Source organism: Carcharodon carcharias, chromosome 6 (assembly GCF_017639515.1).
Source record: "Carcharodon carcharias isolate sCarCar2 chromosome 6, sCarCar2.pri, whole genome shotgun sequence".
In the NCBI taxonomy this organism is placed as follows: domain Eukaryota; kingdom Metazoa; phylum Chordata; class Chondrichthyes; order Lamniformes; family Lamnidae; genus Carcharodon; species Carcharodon carcharias.
Window position 1 is genome coordinate 195,896,718 of NC_054472.1, and position 25,973 is coordinate 195,922,690.

Sequence of the window (25,973 nt, forward strand, 5' to 3'; positions counted from 1 at the left end):
AGACAGACACACACACACACACACAGACACTCACAGAGAGAGAGACAGCACAGACAGACACACACAATAGACAGACACACACACACACACACTAGATAGACAGACACACACACACAGACACTCACAGATAGACAGACACACACACACACACCTAGACACTCACTGATTAGACAGATACACACACACACACACAGACACTCACAGATAGACAGACAGACAGACACACACACACACACAGGCACTCACAGATAGACAGACACACACACAGACAGACACACACACACACAGACACACACAGACAGACACACACACAGACACACACACACACAGACAGACAGACACACACACAGACACACACACACACAGACACTCACAGATAGACAGACAGACACACACAAACACACACAGACACTCACAGATAGACAGACACACACACACAGACCACACACACACAGACACACACACTCACAGATGGACAGACAGACAGACACACACAACACACACACAGACACTCACAGATAGACAGACAGACACACACACACACAGACATTCACAGATAGACAGACACACACACACAGACACACACAGATAGACAGACTGACACACAAACACACACATACACACAGACACTCACAGATAGACAGACACACACACAGACAGACACTCACAGATAGACAGACACACAGACAGACACTCACAGTTAGACAGACATGCACACACACACCTAGACACTCACTGATAGACAGACAGATACACACACACCCAAACACTCATTGATAGACAGACAGACAGACACACACACACCCAGACACTCACTGATAGACAGACAGACACACACACACATACCCAGACACTCACTGATAGACAGACAGACACACACACACCCACACACTCACTGATAGACAGACAGACACACACACACCCACACACTCACTGATAGACAGACAGACACACACACACACCCAGACACTCACTGAAGCACAGACACACACAGATAGACAGACAGACACACACACACCTAGACACTCACAGATAGACAGACACACACACAGACAATCACAGATAGACAGACACACACCCACTCACTGATAGACAGAAACACACACACGCCCAGACACTCACAGATAGACAGATAGACACATACACACACCCAGATCCTTACAGATAGACACACACACACACACACAATCACATATAGACAGACACACACACACAGACACTCACAGATAGACAGACGCACACACACACACGCACACTCACAGATAGACAGACACACACACACAGACACACACACTCACAGATAGATAGACAGACACACACACACACACGCACACTCACAGATAGACAGACACACACACACACACACACTCTCACAGATAGACAGACACACACACACACACGCACACACAGACACTCACAGATAGACAGACACACACACACACGCACACACAGACACTCAAAGATAGACAGACACACACACACAGACACACACACTCACAGATAGATAGACAGACACACACACACAGAAACACACACTCACAGATAGATAGACAGAGACACACACACACACAGACACTCACAGATAGACAGACACACACACACACAGACAGACACTCACAGATAGACAGACACACACACAGACACTCACAGATAGACAGACACACACACACACACACGCACACACAGACACTCACAGATAGACAGACACACACACACAGACACACACACTCACAGATAGATAGACAGACACACACACAGACACACACACTCACAGATAGATAGACAGACACACACACACAGAAACACACACTCACAGATAGATAGACAGACACACACACACACACAGACACTCACAGATAGACAGACACACACACACACAGACAGACACACACGGATAGACAGACACGCACACACACAGACAGACACTCACAGATAGACAGACACATACACACACAGACAGACACTCACAGATAGACAGACACACAAACACTCACACTCACGGATAGACAGACACACACACACACACACAGACACTCACAGATAGACAGACATACACACACACACAGACTCTCACAGATGGACAGACACACACACACACAGACATTCACAGATAGACAGACACACACACACACACACACTCACGGATAGACAGACAGACACACACACACACACAGACACTCACAGATAGACAGAGAGACGTGCACACACACGCACACAGACACTCACAGATAGAGAGACATACACACACAGACACTAACAGATAGACAGACAGATATACACACCCAGACACTCACTGAAGGACAGACACATACAGATAGACAGACAGACACACACACACCTAGTCACTCACTGATAGACAGACACACACACAGACAATCACAGATAGACAGACACACACCCACTCACTGATAGACAGAAACACACACACGCCCAGACACTCACAGATAGACAGACAGACACACACACACACACCAGACCCTTACAGATAGACACACACACACACACAAACACTCACAGATAGACAGACACACACACACACAGACAATCTCAGAGAGACAGACAGACACAGACAGACACACACACACAGACTCACACACTCACAGATAGATAGACAGACACACACACAGACACTCACAGATAGACAGAAACACACACACACATAGACACTCACAGATAGACAGACACACACACAGACACACACACACACACTCACAGATAGACAGACACACACACACACAGACAATCAAAGATAGACAGACAGACACACACACACACACACACACACACAGACACTCACAGATAGATAGACACACACACACACAGTTAGACAGACAAACACAGACAGAAACTCACAGATAGACAGACACACACACAGACAGACACTCACAGATAGACAGACACACAAACACACACACACATTTGACAGACACTCACAGATAGACATACACACACAAACACACACACACACACACTCACAGACACTCACAGATAGACAGACACACACACACACACACACAGACAGATACTCACAGATAGACAGACACACACACACACAGACATTCACAGATAGACAGACAGACACACACACACACACACTCACAGATAGACAGACACACACACACACACACAGACACTCACAGATAGACAGACACACACACACACAGACACTCACAGATAGACAGACACACACACACACACAGACACTCACAGATAGACAGACACACACAAACACACACAGATAGACAGACACACACACACTCACACAGATAGACAGACACACACACACACACAGATAGACAGACACACACACACAGACACTGACAGATAGACACACACACACACACAGACACTCACAGATAGACAGACACACACACACACAGACACTCACAGATAGACAGACACACACACACACACACACACCCAGACACTCACAGATAGACAAACACACACACACACACACACACACACACCTAGACACTCACTAATAGACAGACAGATACACACACACCCAAACACTCATTGATAGACAGACAGACAGACACACACACACCCAGACACTCACTGATAGACAGACAGACACACACACACATTCCCAGACACTCACTGATAGACAGACAGACACACACACACCCAGACACTCACTGATAGACAGACAGACACACACACACCCAGACACTCACTGATAGACATACAGACACACACACACCCAGCGACTCACTGATAGACAGACAGACACACACACACCCAGACACTCACAGATAGACAGACAGACACACACACACCCACACACTCACTGATAGACAGACAAACACACACACACACACACTCACAGACACTAACAGATAGACAGACAGATATACACACCCAGACACTCACTGAAGGACAGACACACACAGATAGACAGACAGACACACACACACCTAGACACTCACTGATAGACACACACACAGACAATCACAGATAGACAGACACACACCCACTCACTGATAGACAGAAACACAGACACGCCCAGACACTCACAGATAGACAGACAGACACACACACACACCCAGACCCTTACAGATAGACACACACACACACACACACACAGACAATCACATATAGACAGACACACACACAGACACTCACAGATAGACAGACACATACACACACACGCACACACAGACACTCACAGATAGACAGACACACACACAGACACACAGACACTCACAGATTGACAGACACACACACACACACACACACTCACAGATAGACAGACACACACGCACACACACACACAGACACTCACAGATAGACAGACACACACACACACACACACACAGACACTCACTGATAGACAGACACACACACACACACACACACAGACACTCACTGATAGACAGACACACACACACACACACACACACACACTCAGATAGATAGACAGACACACACACACACAGACACTCACTGATAGACAGACAGACACACACACACACAGACACTCAAGATAGACAGACAGACGTGCACACACACGCACACAGACACTCACAGATAGACAGACAGACACACACACACAGAAACACACACTCACAGATAGATAGACAGACACACACACACAGACACACACACTCACAGATAGATAGACAGACACACACACACAGACACTCACAGATAGACAGACACACACACAGACACTCACAGATAGACAAACACACACACACACACACGCACACACAGACACTCACAGATAGACAGACACACACACACAGACACACACAGACACACACACTCACAGATGGATAGACAGACACACACACACAGACACACACACTCACAGATAGATAGACAGAAACACACACACAGACACACACACTCACAGATAGATAGACAGACACGCACACACAGACACAGACAGACACTCACAGATAGACAGACACATACACACACAGACAGACACTCACAGATAGACAGACACACAAACACACACACTCACGGATAGAGAGACACACACACACACACACACACACAGACACTCACAGATAGACAGACATACACACACACACAGACTCTCACAGATGGACAGACACACACACACACACAGACACTCACAGATAGACAGACAGACGTGCACACACACGCACACAGACACTCACAGATAGACAGACATACACACACAGACACTAACAGATAGACAGACAGATATACACACCCAGACACTCACTGAAGGACAGACACATACAGATAGACAGACAGACACACACACACCTAGTCACTCACTGATAGACAGACACACACACAGACAATCACAGATAGACAGACACACACCCACTCACTGATAGACAGAAACACACACACGCCCAGACACTCACAGATAGACAGACAGACACACACACACACACCAGAACCTTACAGATAGACACACACACACACACAAACACTCACTGATAGACAGACACACACACACACAGACAATCTCAGAGAGACAGACAGACACAGACAGACACACACACACAGACACACACACTCACAGATAGATAGACAGACACACACACAGACACTCACAGATAGACAGAAACACACACACACATAGACACTCACAGATAGACAGATACACACACACACACACAGACACTCACAGATAGACAGACAGACAGACACACACACACACACAGGCACTCACAGATAGACAGACACACACACAGACAGACACACACACACACACAGACACACACAGACAGACACACACACAGACAGACACACACACAGACAGACAGACACACACACAGACACACACACACACACAGACACTCACAGATAGACAGACAGACACACACAAACACACACAGACACTCACAGATAGACAGACACACACACACAGACACACACACACAGACACACACACTCACAGATGGACAGACAGACAGACACACACACACACACACAGACACTCACAGATAGACAGACAGACACACACACACACAGACATTCACAGATAGACAGACACACACACACAGACACACACAGATAGACAGACTGACACACAAACACACACATACACACAGACACTCACAGATAGACAGACACACACACAGACAGACACTCACAGATAGACAGACACACAGACAGACACTCACAGTTAGACAGACATGCACACACACTGACATACACTCACAGATAGACAGACACACACACACACAGACATTCACAGATAGACAGACACACACACACACGCACAGACACTCACAGATAGACAGACATACACACACACACACACACACTCTCACAGATAGACAGACACACACACACACTCACACACACACACAGACATTCACAGATAGACAGACACACACACACAGACACTCACAGATAGACAGACACACACACACAGACACTCACAGACACTCACAGATAGACAGACACACACACACACACACACAGACACTCACAGATAGACAGACACACACACACACTCACAGATAGACAGACACACATAGACACTCACAGATAGAGAGACACACACACGCACACACACACAGATAGACAGACACACACACACACACACACACAGATAGACAGACACATACACACACACACACAGATAGACAGACACACACACACACACAGATAGACAGACACACACACACACACACAGATAGACAGACACACACACACACACACAGATAGACAGACACACACACACACACACACAGATAGACAGACACACACACACACACACACACAGAGACCCACAGATAGACGGACACACACACACACCCAGACAATCACTGATAGACAGACAGACACACACACACCCAGACACTCACTGATAGACAGACAGACACACACACACCAAGACACTCACTGATAGACAGACAGACACACACACACACACGCACACAGACACTCACAGATAGACAGACAAACACACACACACACACACAGAGACACTAACAGATAGACAGACAGATATACACACCCAGACACTCACTGAAGGACAGACACACACAGATAGACAGACAGACACACACACGCCTAGACACTCACTGATAGACAACACACACACACAGACAATCACAGATAGGCAGACACACACCCACTCACTGATAGACAGAAACACACACAGGCACACACACTCACAGATAGACAGACAGACACACACACACACACACACCCAGACCCTTACAGATAGACACACCCACACACACACAGACACTCACAGATAGACAGACACACACACACACAGACACTCACAGATAGACAGACAGACAGACACACACACACACAGACACTGACAGATAGACAGACAGATATATACACCCAGACACTCACTGAAGGACAGACACACACAAATAGACAGACAGACACAGACACACCTAGAAACTCACTGATAGACAGAAACACACACATACAGACATTCACAGATAGACAGACAGACAGACAGACACACACACACACACACACACACACTCACAGATAGACAGACACACACACACACAGACACTCACAGATAGACAGACACACACACACACACACACACACACACACACAGACACTCACAGATAGACAGACACACACACACACACACACAGACACTCACAGATAGACAGACACACACACACAGACAGATAGACAGACACACACACACAGACACTGACAGATAGACAAACACACACACACACAGACACTCACAGATAGACAGACACACACACACACAGACACTCACAGATAGACAGACACACACACACACACCCAGACACTCACAGATAGACAGACACACACACACACACACACGTAGACACTCACTGATAGACAGACAGATACACACACACCCAAACACTCATTGATAGACAGACAGACAGACACACACACACACACAGGCACTCACAGATAGACAGACACACACACACACAGACAATCTCAGAGAGACAGACAGACACAGACAGACACACACACACAGACACACACACTCACAGATAGATAGACAGACACACACACAGACACTCACAGATAGACAGAAACACACACACACATAGACACTCACAGATAGACAGATACACACACACACACACAGACACTCACAGATAGACAGACACACACACAGACAGACACACACACACACACAGACACACACAGACAGACACACACACAGACAGACACACACACAGACAGACAGACACACACACAGACACACACACACACACAGACACTCACAGATAGACAGACAGACACACACAAACACACACAGACACTCACAGATAGACAGACACACACACACAGACACACACACACAGACACACACACTCACAGATGGACAGACAGACAGACACACACACACACACACAGACACTCACAGATAGACAGACAGACACACACACACACAGACATTCACAGATAGACAGACACACACACACAGACACACACAGATAGACAGACTGACACACAAACACACACATACACACAGACACTCACAGATAGACAGACACACACACAGACAGACACTCACAGATAGACAGACACACAGACAGACACTCACAGTTAGACAGACATGCACACACACTGACATACACTCACAGATAGACAGACACACACACACACAGACATTCACAGATAGACAGACACACACACACACGCACAGACACTCACAGATAGACAGACATACACACACACACACACACTCTCACAGATAGACAGACACACACACACACTCACACACGCACACAGACATTCACAGATAGACAGACACACACACACAGACACTCACAGATAGACAGACACACACACACAGACACTCACAGACACTCACAGATAGACAGACACACACACACACACACACACAGACACTCACAGATAGACAGACACACACACACACTCACAGATAGACAGACACACATAGACACTCACAGATAGACAGACACACACACGCACACACACACAGATAGACAGACACACACACACACACACACACAGATAGACAGACACATACACACACACACACAGATAGACAGACACACACACACACACAGATAGACAGACACACACACACACACACAGATAGACAGACACACACACACACACACAGATAGACAGACACACACACACACACACACAGATAGACAGACACACACACACACACACACACAGAGACCCACAGATAGACGGACACACACACACACCCAGACAATCACTGATAGACAGACAGACACACACACACCCAGACACTCACTGATAGACAGACAGACACACACACACCAAGACACTCACTGATAGACAGACAGACACACACACACACACGCACACAGACACTCACAGATAGACAGACAAACACACACACACACACACAGAGACACTAACAGAGAGACAGACAGATATACACACCCAGACACTCACTGAAGGACAGACACACACAGATAGACAGACAGACACACACACGCCTAGACACTCACTGATAGACAACACACACACACAGACAATCACAGATAGGCAGACACACACCCACTCACTGATAGACAGAAACACACACAGGCACACACACTCACAGATAGACAGACAGACACACACACACACACACACCCAGACCCTTACAGATAGACACACACACACACACACAGACACTCACAGATACACAGACACACACACACACAGACACTCACAGATAGACAGACAGACAGACACACACACACACAGACACTGACAGATAGACAGACAGATATATACACCCAGACACTCACTGAAGGACAGACACACACAAATAGACAGACAGACACAGACACACCTAGAAACTCACTGATAGACAGAAACACACACATACAGACATTCACAGATAGACAGACAGACAGACACACACACACACACACACACACACACTCACAGATAGACAGACACACACACACACAGACACTCACAGATAGACAGACACACACACACACACACACACACACACACACACACAGACACTCACAGATAGACAGACACACACACACACACACACAGACACTCACAGATAGACAGACAGACAGACACACACACACACACAGGCACTCACAGATAGACAGACACACACACAGACAGACACACACACACACACAGACACACACAGACAGACACACACACAGACAGACACACACACAGACAGACACACACACACACAGACACACACACACACACAGACACTCACAGATAGACAGACAGACACACACAAACACACACAGACACTCACAGATAGACAGACACACACACACAGACACACACACACAGACACACACACTCACAGATGGACAGACAGACAGACACACACACACACACACAGACACTCACAGATAGACAGACAGACACACACACACACAGACATTCACAGATAGACAGACACACACACACAGACACTCACAGATAGACAGACAGACACACACACACACAGACATTCACAGATAGACAGACACACACACACAGACACACACAGATAGACAGACTGACACACAAACACACACATACACACAGACACTCACAGATAGACAGACACACACACAGACAGACACTCACAGATAGACAGACACACAGACAGACACTCACAGTTAGACAGACATGCACACACACTGACATACACTCACAGATAGACAGACACACACACACACAGACATTCACAGATAGACAGACACACACACACACGCACAGACACTCACAGATAGACAGACATACACACACACACACACACTCTCACAGATAGACAGACACACACACACACTCACACACACACACAGACATTCACAGATAGACAGACACACACACACAGACACTCACAGATAGACAGACACACACACACAGACACTCACAGACACTCACAGATAGACAGACACACACACACACACACACAGACACTCACAGATAGACAGACACACACACACACTCACAGATAGACAGACACACATAGACACTCACAGATAGACAGACACACACACGCACACACACACAGATAGACAGACACACACACACACACACACACAGATAGACAGACACATACACACACACACACAGATAGACAGACACACACACACACACAGATAGACAGACACACACACACACACACAGATAGACAGACACACACACACACACACAGATAGACAGACACACACACACACACACACAGATAGACAGACACACACACACACACACACACAGAGACCCACAGATAGACGGACACACACACACACCCAGACAATCACTGATAGACAGACAGACACACACACACCCAGACACTCACTGATAGACAGACAGACACACACACACCAAGACACTCACTGATAGACAGACAGACACACACACACACACGCACACAGACACTCACAGATAGACAGACAAACACACACACACACACACAGAGACACTAACAGATAGACAGACAGATATACACACCCAGACACTCACTGAAGGACAGACACACACAGATAGACAGACAGACACACACACGCCTAGACACTCACTGATAGACAACACACACACACAGACAATCACAGATAGGCAGACACACACCCACTCACTGATAGACAGAAACACACACAGGCACACACACTCACAGATAGACAGACAGACACACACACACACACACACCCAGACCCTTACAGATAGACACACACACACACACACAGACACTCACAGATAGACAGACACACACACACACAGACACTCACAGATAGACAGACAGACAGACACACACACACACAGACACTGACAGATAGACAGACAGATATATACACCCAGACACTCACTGAAGGACAGACACACACAAATAGACAGACAGACACAGACACACCTAGAAACTCACTGATAGACAGAAACACACACATACAGACATTCACAGATAGACAGACAGACAGACACACACACACACACACACACACACACACTCACAGATAGACAGACACACACACACACAGACACTCACAGATAGACAGACACACACACACACACACACACACACACACACACACAGACACTCACAGATAGACAGACACACACACACACAGACACTCACAGATAGACAGACACACACACACAGACAGATAGACAGACACACACACACAGACACTGACAGATAGACACACACACACACACACAGACACTCACAGATAGACAGACACACACACACACAGACACTCACAGATAGACAGACACACACACACACACCCAGACACTCACAGATAGACAGACACACACACACACACACACGTAGACACTCACTGATAGACAGACAGATACACACACACCCAAACACTCATTGATAGACAGACAGACAGACACACACACACCCAGACACTCACTGATAGACAGACAGACACACACACACATACCCAGACACTCACTGATAGACAGACAGACACACACACACCCAGACACACACTGATAGACAGACAGACACACACACACCCAGACACTCACTGATAGACAGACAGACACACACACACCCAGACACTCACTGATAGACAGACAGACACACACACACCCAGACACTCACTGATAGACAGACTGACACACACACACACACGCACACAGACACTCACAGACAGACAGACAAACACACACACACACACACACAGACACTAACAGATAGACAGACAGATATACACAACCAGACACTCACTGAAGGACAGACACACACAGATAGACAGACAGACACACACACACCTAGACACTCACTGATAGACAGACACACACACAGACAATCACAGATAGACAGACACACACCCACTCACTGATAGACAGAAACACACACACGCCCAGACACTCACTGATAGACAGACAGACACACACACACACACCAGACCCTTACAGATAGACACACACACACACACACAGACACTCACAGATAGACAGACACACACACACACAGACACTCACAGATAGACAGACAGACACACACACACAGACACTCACAGACACTCACAGATAGACAGACACACACACACACACACACAGACACTCACAGATAGACAGACACACACACACACTCACAGATAGACAGACACACATAGACACTCACAGATAGACAGACACACACACGCACACACACACAGATAGACAGACACACACACACACACACACAGATAGACAGACACATACACACACACACACAGATAGACAGACACACACACACACACAGATAGACAGACACACACACACACACACACAGATAGACAGACACACACACACACACAGATAGACAGACACACACACACACACACACAGATAGACAGACACACACACACACACACACACAGAGACCCACAGATAGACGGACACACACACACACCCAGACAATCACTGATAGACAGACAGACACACACACACCCAGACACTCACTGATAGACAGACAGACACACACACACCAAGACACTCACTGATAGACAGACAGACACACACACACACACGCACACAGACACTCACAGATAGACAGACAAACACACACACACACACACAGAGACACTAACAGATAGACAGACAGATATACACACCCAGACACTCACTGAAGGACAGACACACACAGATAGACAGACAGACACACACACGCCTAGACACTCACTGATAGACAACACACACACACAGACAATCACAGATAGGCAGACACACACCCACTCACTGATAGACAGAAACACACACAGGCACACACACTCACAGATAGACAGACAGACACACACACACACACACACCCAGACCCTTACAGATAGACACACACACACACACACAGACACTCACAGATAGACAGACACACACACACACAGACACTCACAGATAGACAGACAGACAGACACACACACACACAGACACTGACAGATAGACAGACAGATATATACACCCAGACACTCACTGAAGGACAGACACACACAAATAGACAGACAGACACAGACACACCTAGAAACTCACTGATAGACAGAAACACACACATACAGACATTCACAGATAGACAGACAGACAGACACACACACACACACACACACACACACACACTCACAGATAGACAGACACACACACACAGACACTCACAGATAGACAGACACACACACACACACACACACACACACACACACACAGACACTCACAGATAGACAGACACACACACACACACACACAGACACTCACAGATAGACAGACACACACACACAGACAGATAGACAGACACACACACACAGACACTGACAGATAGACACACACACACACACACAGACACTCACAGATAGACAGACACACACACACACAGACACTCACAGATAGACAGACACACACACACACACCCAGACACTCACAGATAGACAGACACACAGACACACACACACGTAGACACTCACTGATAGACAGACAGATACACACACACCCAAACACTCATTGATAGACAGACAGACAGACACACACACACCCAGACACTCACTGATAGACAGACAGACACACACACACATACCCAGACACTCACTGATAGACAGACAGACACACACACACCCAGACACACACTGATAGACAGACAGACACACACACACCCAGACACTCACTGATAGACAGACAGACACACACACACCCAGACACTCACTGATAGACAGACAGACACACACACACCCAGACACTCACTGATAGACAGACTGACACACACACACACACGCACACAGACACTCACAGATAGACAGACAAACACACACACACACACACACAGACACTAACAGATAGACAGACAGATATACACACCCAGACACTCACTGAAGGACAGACACACACAGATAGACAGACAGACACACACACACACCTAGACACTCACTGATAGACAGACACACACACAGACAATCACAGATAGACAGACACACACCCACTCACTGATAGACAGAAACACACACACGCCCAGACACTCACAGATAGACAGACAGACACACACACACACCCAGACCCTTACAGATAGACACACACACACACACACACACACACACAGACAATCACATATAGACAGACACACACACAGACACTCACAGATAGACAGACACACACACACACACACACACGCACACACAGACACTCACAGATAGACAGACACACACACACAGACACAGACACTCACAGATAGATAGACAGACACACACACGCAGACACACACACTCACAGAAAGATAGACAGACACACACACACACACACACAGACACTCACAGATAGACAGACACACACACAGACACTCACAGATAGACAGACAGACACACACACACAGACACTCACAGACACTCACAGATAGACAGACACACACACACACACACACAGACACTCACAGATAGACAGACACACACACACACTCACAGATAGACAGACACACATAGACACTCACAGATAGACAGACACACACACGCACACACACACAGATAGACTGACACACACACACACACACACAGATAGACAGACACATACACACACACACACAGATAGACAGACACACACACACACACAGATAGACAGACACACACACACACACACACAGATAGACAGACACACACACACACACAGATAGACAGACACACACACACACACACACACAGATAGACAGACACACACACACACACACACACAGAGACCCACAGATAGACGGACACACACACACACCCAGACAATCACTGATAGACAGACAGACACACACACACCCAGACACTCACTGATAGACAGACAGACACACACACACCAAGACACTCACTGATAGACAGACAGACACACACACACACACGCACACAGACACTCACAGATAGACAGACAAACACACACACACACACACAGAGACACTAACAGATAGACAGACAGATATACACACCCAGACACTCACTGAAGGACAGACACACACAGATAGACAGACAGACACACACACGCCTAGACACTCACTGATAGACAACACACACACACAGACAATCACAGATAGGCAGACACACACCCACTCACTGATAGACAGAAAAACACACAGGCACACACACTCACAGATAGACAGACAGACACACACACACACACACACCCAGACCCTTACAGATAGACACACACACACACACACAGACACTCACAGATAGACAGACACACACACACACAGACACTCACAGATAGACAGACAGACAGACACACACACACACAGACACTGACAGATAGACAGACAGATATATACACCCAGACACTCACTGAAGGACAGACACACACAAATAGACAGACAGACACAGACACACCTAGAAACTCACTGATAGACAGAAACACACACATACAGACATTCACAGATAGACAGACAGACAGACACACACACACACACACACACACACTCACAGATAGACAGACACACACACACACAGACACTCACAGATAGACAGACACACACACACACACACACACACACACACACACACAGACACTCACAGATAGACAGACACACACACACACACACACAGACACTCACAGATAGACAGACACACACACACAGACAGATAGACAGACACACACACACAGACACTGACAGATAGACACACACACACACACACAGACACTCACAGATAGACAGACACACACACACACAGACACTCACAGATAGACAGACACACACACACACACCCAGACACTCACAGATAGACAGACACACAGACACACACACACGTAGACACTCACTGATAGACAGACAGATACACACACACCCAAACACTCATTGATAGACAGACAGACAGACACACACACACCCAGACACTCACTGATAGACAGACAGACACACACACACATACCCAGACACTCACTGATAGACAGACAGACACACACACACCCAGACACACACTGATAGACAGACAGACACACACACACCCAGACACTCACTGATAGACAGACAGACACACACACACCCAGACACTCACTGATAGACAGACAGACACACACACACCCAGACACTCACTGATAGACAGACTGACACACACACACACACGCACACAGACACTCACAGATAGACAGACAAACACACACACACACACACACAGACACTAACAGATAGACAGACAGATATACACAACCAGACACTCACTGAAGGACAGACACACACAGATAGACAGACAGACACACACACACCTAGACACTCACTGATAGACAGACACACACACAGACAATCACAGATAGACAGACACACACCCACTCACTGATAGACAGAAACACACACACGCCCAGACACTCACAGATAGACAGACAGACACACACACACACCCAGACCCTTACAGATAGACACACACACACACACACACACACACACACACACACAGACAATCACATATAGACAGACACACACACAGACACTCACAGATAGACAGACACACACACACACACACACACACGCACACACAGACACTCACAGATAGACAGACACACACACACAGACACAGACACTCACAGATAGATAGACAGACACACACACGCAGACACACACACTCACAGAAAGATAGACAGACACACACACACACACACACAGACACTCACAGATAGACAGACACACACACAGACACTCACAGATAGACAGACACACACACACACACGCACACACAGACACTCACAGTTGGACAGGCACACACACACACAGACACACACACTCACAGATAGATAGACAGACACACACACACAGACACACACACTCACAGATAGATAGACAGACACACACACACATACACACACACTCACAGATAGATAGACAGACACACACACACAGACGCACACACTCACAGATAGATAGACAGACACACACACACACACACACACACAGACACTCACAGATAGACAGACACACACACACACAGACACTCACAGATAGACAGACAGACAGACACACACAGACACTCACAGATAGACAGGCACACACACACACAGACACTCACAGATAGACAGACAGACAGACACACACACACACAGACACTGACAGATAGACAGACAGATATATACTCCCAGACACTCACTGAAGGACAGACACACACAAATAGACAGACAGACACAGACACACCTAGAAACTCACTGATGGACAGAAACACACACACACACAAGACCCTTACAGATAGACACACACACACACAGACACTCACAGATAAACAGACATACACACAGACACACAGACACTCACAGATAGACAGACACACACACACACACACAGACACTCACAGATCGACAGACAGACACACACACACTCACACTCAGATAGATAGACAGACACACACACACACAGACACTCACAGATAGACAGACACACACACACACAGAGACACTCACAGATAGAAAGACATACACACACACACACACACACACAGACACTCACAGATAGACAGACACACACACACACAGAGACACTCACAGATAGAAAGACATACACACACACACACACACACACACACAGACACTCACAGAAAGACACACACACACAGACAGACACTCACAGATAGACAGACACACACACAGACAGACACTCACAGATAGACAGACACACACATACACACACAGAGACAGACACTCACAGATAGACAGACACACACACACACACAGACATTCACAGATAGACAGACACACACACACACAAACACACACTCACAGATAGACAGACACACACACACAGACAATCAAAGATAGACAGACAGACAGACACACACACACACAGACACTCACAGATAGATAGACACACACACACACACACAGATAGACAGACAAACACACACAGAAACTCAAAGATAGACAGACACACACACAGACAGAAACTCACAGATAGACAGACACACAAACACACACACACAGACAGACACTCACAGATAGACAGACACACACACACACACACACACACACACACACACACACAGACACTCACAGATAGACAGACACACACACACACACACACACACAGACAGATACTCACAGATAGACAGACACACACACACAGACATTCACAGATAGACAGACAGACAGACACACACACACACACACACACACTCACAGATAGACAGACACACACACACACACAGACACTCACAGATAGACAGACACACACACACACACACAGACACTCACAGATAGACAGACACACACACACACACAGACACTCACAGATAGACAGACACACACACACACAGACAGACACACACACACACACAGATAGACAGACACACACACACAGACAGATAGACAGACACACACACACAGACACTGACAGATAGACACACACACACACACACAGACACTCACAGATAGACAGACACACACACACACAGACACTCACAGATAGACAGACACACACACAATCACACACCCAAACACTCACAGATAGGCAGACACACACACACACACACACGTAGACACTCACTGATAGACAGACAGATACACACACACCCAAACACTCATTGATAGACAGACAGACAGACACACACACACCCAGACACTCACTGATAGACAGACAGACACACACACACATACCCAGACACTCACTGATAGACAGACAGACACACACACACCCAGACACACACTGATAGACAGACAGACACACACACACCCAGACACTCACTGATAGACATACAGACACACACACACCCAGACACTCACTGATAGACAGACAGACACACACACACCCAGACACTCACTGATAGACAGACAGACACACACACACCCAGACACTCACTGATAGACAGACTGACACACACACACACACACGCACACAGACACTCACAGATAGACAGACAAACACACACACACACACACACAGACACTAACAGATAGACAGACAGATATACACACCCAGACAATCACTGAAGGACAGACACACACAGATAGACAGACAGACACACACACACCTAGACACTCACTGATAGACAGACACACACACAGACAATCACAGATAGACAGACACACACCCACTCACTGATAGACAGAAACACACACACGCCCAGACACTCACAGATAGACAGACAGACACACACACACACCCAGACCCTTACAGATAGACACACACACACACACACACACACACACACAGACAATCACATATAGACAGACACACACACAGACACTCACAGATAGACAGACACACACACACACACACACACACACGCACACACAGACACTCACAGATAGACAGACACACACACACAGACACACACACTCACAGATAGATAGACAGACACACACACACAGACACACACACTCACAGAAAGATAGACAGACACACACACACACACACACAGACACTCACAGATAGACAGACACACACACAGACACTCACAGATAGACAGACACACACACACACACGCACACACAGACACTCACAGATAGACAGGCACACACACACACAGACACACACACTCACAGATAGATAGACAGACACACACACACAGACACACACACTCACAGATAGATAGACAGACACACACACACATACACACACACTCACAGATAGATAGACAGACACACACACACAGACACACACACTCACAGATAGATAGACAGACACACACACACACACAGACACTCACAGATAGACAGACACACACACTCACAGACAGACACTCACAGATAGACAGACACGCACACACACAGACAGACACTCACAGATAGACAGACACACACACACACAGACAGACACTCACAGATAGACAGACACACAAACACACACACTCACGGATAGACAGACAGACACACACACACAGACACTCACTGATAGACAGACAGACACACACACACCAAGACACTCACTGATAGACAGACTGACACACACACACACACGCACACAGACACTCACAGATAGACAGACAAACACACACACACACACACAGAGACACTAACAGATAGACAGACAGATATACACACCCAGACACTCACTGAAGGACAGACACACACAGATAGACAGACAGACACACACACGCCTAGACACTCACTGATAGACAACACACACACACAGACAATCACAGATAGGCAGACACACACCCACTCACTGATAGACAGAAACACACACAGGCACACACACTCACAGATAGACAGACAGACACACACACACACACACACCCAGACCCTTACAGATAGACACACACACACACACACACAGACACTCACAGATAGACAGACACACACACACACAGACACTCACAGATAGACAGACAGACAGACACACACACACACAGACACTGACAGATAGACAGACAGATATATACACCCAGACACTCACTGAAGGACAGACACACACAAATAGACAGACAGACACAGACACACCTAGAAACTCACTGATAGACAGAAACACACACATACAGACATTCACAGATAGACAGACAGACAGACACACACACACACACACACACACACACACTCACAGATAGACAGACACACACACACACAGACACTCACAGATAGACAGACACACACACACACACACACACACACACACACACAGACACTCACAGATAGACAGACACACACACACACACACACAGACACTCACAGATAGACAGACACACACACACAGACAGATAGACAGACACACACACACAGACACTGACAGATAGACACACACACACACACACAGACACTCACAGATAGACAGACACACACACACACAGACACTCACAGATAGACAGACACACACACACACACCCAGACACTCACAGATAGACAGACACACACACACACACACGTAGACACTCACTGATAGACAGACAGATACACACACACCCAAACACTCATTGATAGACAGACAGACAGACACACACACACCCAGACACTCACTGATAGACAGACAGACACACACACACATACCCAGACACTCACTGATAGACAGACAGACACACACACACCCAGACACACACTGATAGACAGACAGACACACACACACCCAGACACTCACTGATAGACAGACAGACACACACACACCCAGACACTCACTGATAGACAGACAGACACACACACACCCAGACACTCACTGATAGACAGACTGACACACACACACACACGCACACAGACACTCACAGATAGACAGACAAACACACACACACACACACACAGACACTAACAGAGAGACAGACAGATATACACAACCAGACACTCACTGAAGGACAGACACACACAGATAGACAGACAGACACACACACACCTAGACACTCACTGATAGACAGACACACACACAGACAATCACAGATAGACAGACACACACCCACTCACTGATAGACAGAAACACACACACGCCCAGACACTCACAGATAGACAGACAGACACACACACACACCCAGACCCTTACAGATAGACACACACACACACACACACACAGACAATCACATATAGACAGACACACACACAGACACTCACAGATAGACAGACACACACACACACACACACACGCACACACAGACACTCACAGATAGACAGACACACACACACAGACACAGACACTCACAGATAGACAGACAGACACACACACGCAGACACACACACTCACAGAAAGATAGACAGACACACACACACACACACACAGACACTCACAGATAGACAGACACACACACAGACACTCACAGATAGACAGACACACACACACACACGCACACACAGACACTCACAGTTGGACAGGCACACACACACACAGACACACACACTCACAGATAGATAGACAGACACACACACACAGACACACACACTCACAGATAGATAGACACACACACACATACACACACACTCACAGATAGATAGACAGACACACACACACAGACACACACACTCACAGATAGATAGACAGACAGACACACACACACACACACACACACACACAGACACTCACAGATAGACAGACACACACACACACAGACACTCACAGATAGACAGACAGACACACACACACAGACACTCACAGATAGACAGGCACACACACACACAGACACTCACAGATAGACAGACAGACAGACACACACACACACAGACACTGACAGATAGACAGACAGATATATACTCCCAGACACTCACTGAAGGACAGACACACACAAATAGACAGACAGACACAGACACACCTAGAAACTCACTGATAGACAGAAACACACACACACACAAGACCCTTACAGATAGACACACACACACACAGACACTCACAGATAAACAGACATACACACAGACACACAGACACTCACAGATAGACAGACACACACACACACACACAGACACTCACAGATCGACAGACACACACACACACACTCACACTCAGATAGATAGACAGACACACACACACACAGACACTCACAGATAGACAGACACACACACACACAGAGACACTCACAGATAGAAAGACATACACACACACACACACACACACACACACAGACACTCACAGATAGACAGACACACACACACACAGAGACACTCACAGATAGAAAGACATACACACACACACACACACACACACACACAGACACTCACAGAAAGACACACACACACAGACAGACACTCACAGATAGACAGACACACACACAGACAGACACTCACAGATAGACAGACACACACATACACACACAGAGACAGACACTCACAGATAGACAGACACACACACACACACAGACATTCACAGATAGACAGACACACACACACACAAACACACACTCACAGATAGACAGACACACACACACAGACAATCAAAGATAGACAGACAGACAGACACACACACACACAGACACTCACAGATAGATAGACACACACACACACACACAGATAGACAGACAAACACACACAGAAACTCAAAGATAGACAGACACACACACAGACAGAAACTCACAGATAGACAGACACACAAACACACACACACAGACAGACACTCACAGATAGACAGACACACACACACACACACACACACACACACACACACACACAGACACTCACAGATAGACAGACACACACACACACACACACACACACACAGATACTCACAGATAGACAGACACACACACACACAGACATTCACAGATAGACAGACAGACAGACACACACACACACACACACACTCACAGATAGACAGACACACACACACACACAGACACTCACAGATAGACAGACACACACACACACACACACAGACACTCACAGATAGACAGACACACACACACACACACAGACACTCACAGATAGACAGACACACACACACACACAGACAGACACACACACACACACAGATAGACAGACACACACACACAGACAGATAGACAGACACACACACACAGACACTGACAGATAGACACACACACACACACACAGACACTCACAGATAGACAGACACACACACACACAGACACTCACAGATAGACAGACACACACACAATCACACACCCAAACACTCACAGATAGACAGACACACACACACACACACACGTAGACACTCACTGATAGACAGACAGATACACACACACCCAAACACTCATTGATAGACAGACAGACAGACACACACACACCCAGACACTCACTGATAGACAGACAGACACACACACACATACCCAGACACTCACTGATAGACAGACAGACACACACACACCCAGACACACACTGATAGACAGACAGACACACACACACCCAGACACTCACTGATAGACATACAGACACACACACACCCAGACACTCACTGATAGACAGACAGACACACACACACCCAGACACTCACTGATAGACAGACAGACACACACACACCCAGACACTCACTGATAGACAGACTGACACACACACACACACACGCACACAGACACTCACAGATAGACAGACAAACACACACACACACACACACAGACACTAACAGATAGACAGACAGATATACACACCCAGACAATCACTGAAGGACAGACACACACAGATAGACAGACAGACACACACACACCTAGACACTCACTGATAGACAGACACACACACAGACAATCACAGATAGACAGACACACACCCACTCACTGATAGACAGAAACACACACACGCCCAGACACTCACAGATAGACAGACAGACACACACACACACCCAGACCCTTACAGATAGACACACACACACACACACACACACACACACAGACAATCACATATAGACAGACACACACACAGACACTCACAGATAGACAGACACACACACACACACACACACACACGCACACACAGACACTCACAGATAGACAGACACACACACACAGACACACACACTCACAGATAGATAGACAGACACACACACACAGACACACACACTCACAGAAAGATAGACAGACACACACACACACACACACAGACACTCACAGATAGACAGACACACACACAGACACTCACAGATAGACAGACACACACACACACACGCACACACAGACACTCACAGATAGACAGGCACACACACACACAGACACACACACTCACAGATAGATAGACAGACACACACACACAGACACACACACTCACAGATAGATAGACAGACACACACACACATACACACACACTCACAGATAGATAGACAGACACACACACACAGACACACACACTCACAGATAGATAGACAGACACACACACACACACAGACACTCACAGATAGACAGACACACACACTCACAGACAGACACTCACAGATAGACAGACACGCACACACACAGACAGACACTCACAGATAGACAGACACACACACACACAGACAGACACTCACAGATAGACAGACACACAAACACACACACTCACGGATAGACAGACAGACACACACACACAGACACTCACTGATAGACAGACAGACACACACACACCAAGACACTCACTGATAGACAGACTGACACACACACACACACGCACACAGACACTCACAGATAGACAGACAAACACACACACACACACACAGAGACACTAACAGATAGACAGACAGATATACACACCCAGACACTCACTGAAGGACAGACACACACAGATAGACAGACAGACACACACACGCCTAGACACTCACTGATAGACAACACACACACACAGACAATCACAGATAGGCAGACACACACCCA